Source organism: Helianthus annuus, chromosome 3 (genome assembly GCF_002127325.2).
Source record: "Helianthus annuus cultivar XRQ/B chromosome 3, HanXRQr2.0-SUNRISE, whole genome shotgun sequence".
Classification (NCBI taxonomy): Eukaryota; Viridiplantae; Streptophyta; class Magnoliopsida; order Asterales; family Asteraceae; genus Helianthus; species Helianthus annuus.
The window spans coordinates 159,737,132-159,740,888 of record NC_035435.2 but is presented as its reverse complement, the minus strand read 5'-3'; the positions used below and the strand labels follow the sequence as shown (position 1 = coordinate 159,740,888).

Here is a 3,757-nt window from a genome sequence, read left to right as displayed (position 1 = left end):
ACTACCATAGATTTGCCCAAAAAAACTATGGCAACATTGCAATTTTTAACTTGGGTAAAATCGTAATTTTAAAATTGAGGTAAATTAAAATTTTGAACTGATGGCAAAACCATTTTTTTATTTTGAACTGGGGGCAAGAACGTAATATTTTTACTGAGGTCAAAATCGTAATTTTTAGCTGGGGATAAAACAAATATTTTATTTTGAACTGTGGGCAAAATTGTAATTTTAAACTGGGAACCAAATTGTAATTTGGCAGGATTGTAGCTGTGGGCAAAACTATAATTTTTTTAACCAAGGCAAAATCGTAAATTTAAGCTGGGGGCGAAGCATAAATTTAATTTCTAACTGGGGCAAAATCGAAATTTTAAACTGGGAATAAAATCGTAATTTGGCAGAACCTATAAATAACTATTTTATGAAAAATAAAAAAGGAAACTTGGCCGCCACTTTTGGTCAACCACCATTTACAACTATTCCCGCGGACATGTGGTTTTGTTGTATTGTGGTAATGGTAATGTGGTAATGGTAATTCGGACAATTTTTTGTTCTTTGCCTCTTAGCCTTAGTCTAGCCCATGTCAATTTAATAGCCCACCCCAGCCCAAATCCATCTTTCATTATGCGATTCTAATAAATGTCCATGCTATTGAGCCCTACACACGTTTTATTGTGGTTTCAAGCTCTTGGTTTTAGTTTTGTGTTGTATGATGTACTCCTTGAAGTGTTTGCAGCTGTACTGAGTCATAATTCCAACCAAACAAGGAGAAAAGTTGATTTGGTTGAATTCGGGTTTTAACCAAAAAACCAAACCTAGTTTGTATTTGGTTATTTAGTTGGTTTAGACAATGCTCAAATTCGAATCAGTTTTTAGTTATGCTAAACAAAACCGAATTAACCGTTAACCGAACCATTGAACACCCTTTAATCCGGTTTTGTATGAAAACCTACCTGTTACGTTTTATTTTGTACTTTCTGGTTTCTACTGCATACGTGGGTACGAAATTCAACAAGTTGATATTAGACCGGAGGGTATGGAGAGCCTCATCCCCAAGGGGATGGGCCGCCACGTAAGCGGGGCTTGAAGGGGATGGACCTAGGGGGGTGGGGGATGAACCCCTTTATATATGTGTGTGTGTGTGTGTGTGTGAGGAGAGAGAAGAGAGGCCCGTCGAACCCGGCTTGTGGAGGACGGAGACGACACGCCGGGCATGAGGGGGGCGGTGTGGGGGACCGGCGCCGGGCCAGGGCGGGCCTAAGCCGGCCCCCATACCCTTTAGTCTTAAAAATTCATTGGATCATCACCATGTATGCCAGCTTCAAAACGTCATCAATGGTCTTATCAAGCAATCACTTATAGCATCACTTATGTATTAACATAGCCACATGGTCAAACTACATTTCATTTCATTATTGTAAGATATTATACAAAAACTTAGCTATTATTCCGTACATTAAAAATAAATAGTATGATGGATGCATTGTGATGCTATTCTTGAATTCTCGAGAATGATTTTTCCTTGTACTTCGGTCTTAAGTCATATGCTCGTATATACTTCCAACCTAACACTTCATGGCAACCACAATAATAAACATCCGCAACTGTGTGAAGACCAGTCATGAAGCGTCTGTCTTCTTTCGGTCCAGTGAAGACTTTCATTGCATGGTAGAAAAGAAATGATCTACCATTTCTCCCCAGAATCAAAACTATACAATTTCAGGAGAGCGTCAAGCTTTAAGTGTTTCAATCTATCATGGTGAACATCAAGATTTATGTGATTCATTTAATGGGATTAAAACCTTAATAACCCTATCATACTGAATGCAGCAGTATAATAGTGTAATGCACTAATGCTATAGTAGACCTCTATGAGTCTCACCTGGAAAGCTTTGGAAAGTATCTCATCACGAGAGCAACATGATTTCGGCAATTACAGCAACTGTACAAACTCCCACCCATTTCAGCCGAGACATTGATGATCAGGTACAAAAATTCGTGCAACCTCTATGAGTCTCACCTGGAAAGCTTTGGAAAGTATGTTTTATTATTTTACTTTTTCACTTAACAAATACAGGGACCTTTTTTTTTTCTTTGACCGGCAACAAAATCATAATATATATAGGCAAACTAAACAGCTCCAGTCAGGGGTTAGAGCATAATTCGACTTTAGAAATAGATCTGAAACAAACACCAGTTATCCCTATTTCACCCTATTTTTTTATCCAAAGAAATAATTTCTTTCAAAGGTTTTCTCGTTTTTTGCTTTTTATAAAAACCACAATTCATTTTTAGTCAGTATCCGAACCAAAGCTGATCTCCATTTACGGTGAGCTATATATATAGCGGATAACTACAATCAACTAAGCAACTAAGATAACTGAAAGTAACAAACTCTAATTGCTACTCTAATAGTACACAGTCGGCCAACAAAAAGAGGTAAATACCCAAATCAAATTATAATCTTTGTATGTTACTTGTTTGAAACATCTTCTATAAAAAGAAACATTGTTTCAAATTGATAAACATAGAAGCAGGGACTGAATAATATGTAATTAAGCTCGAGCAAAACAAAGGATAATCTAAACATCAAGACAAGACATACCGGAACATGTAGGCAGTTCAAAAGGAAAAACAAAAGTAATCATATATCCTTAAAAATATCAAGTCTGTTAAGAATCCTGTGATGTAGTCAATCGTGTGAGATGAAACTATTATGAAGTGCAACTGAATCATCATGTTGATTTTCTTGTTTTTCTCCAAGGACGATGGATTATATTTTAATTTCTAAAACTTGCAATTTTAAACGATATTTTATCTTGCCTGATTTACTAAATAAAATTCAAATGCTAGTGATAGATCCTATAAAAAGAAACTTTGTTGTATCCATGTTTTTTAACACTGCTGATTAGGGTATGTATACATGACTTGATATGCTAGTGATAGATCCTATAAATAAACCTGAATGATAATTAACAGAAAAAAAATTTAAATCTACACAAAATGTAAACTGATAACATCCTCCGCCTTAATCCTAACCATATCATCTCGAACACCAATATCAGTCATGTAATGGTTTAAACAACGCACCGTGATTGCAGCCCAAAAGGAATTGTTAAGGAGTATATAAACAGCGACCGCCAATGGTACATTAACCCAGCTACTCACCTGGCCACTGCTTCCGGTGCGTTCACGGCCCAACAGGCTTGTCTTACAATACAAAGCAAAATCCTCACAGTTGTTTCCAGTGAGGTGATAACGTCCAAATCCATTTTGTAGTGCATGTGCCACCACGAAATTTTAAGATGTGCACATATGGTCTCAATTCATACTGGAAGAGGTACAAGGATCTACTTCCCGCGAAACAATCCAAACAAGATAAAACCACTCCGCTTCCAGGTTTCTGAAATCCACAGTTAGGATGTTTTAAGCACGCGCTATCATTTACTCTCGGGGTGTAGTGAATGACATGGTTACCACCAATATAAATGCCTGTATCAGATTGTATAAGTTATTGGCTCAGTTGTAAAAGTAACCATAACTCGGTTTAAAACCTTAACATACATTCTTGGTTAAAAGATTCGAGTGAACAGTCCGGTTTTAACCTTTATTTCTGATTTAGAGCAAATTACACTCTGTATGTGTGCACCTGCACAGCACTGCATTGGTGAATATGAACAAATATGTGGTGGCCTCGAGGGTGCGTTAGTCTATCAACTGTTAAGCTTCTTAAGTACTAAAAATAATTCAATGACAAGAT

At 36.8% G+C, this 3,757-nt stretch overlaps 1 non-coding gene across 2 annotated transcripts; it reads right to left on the bottom strand.

Annotated features, from left to right (window-relative positions):
- Positions 1-1,370: 1,370 nt before the first annotated feature.
- Positions 1,371-3,751, bottom strand: LOC110930478. 2 transcript variants are annotated; one of them, XR_004888736.1, is made up of 3 exons: positions 3,562-3,751; positions 1,880-3,489; positions 1,371-1,748 (listed from the first exon to the last, which is right to left on the bottom strand). It is a non-coding gene; the product is annotated as an uncharacterized LOC110930478 (transcript). The 2 variants fall into 2 exon arrangements; XR_004888735.1 differs by having other exon boundaries at positions 1,880-3,751.
- Positions 3,752-3,757: the final 6 nt, after the last annotated feature.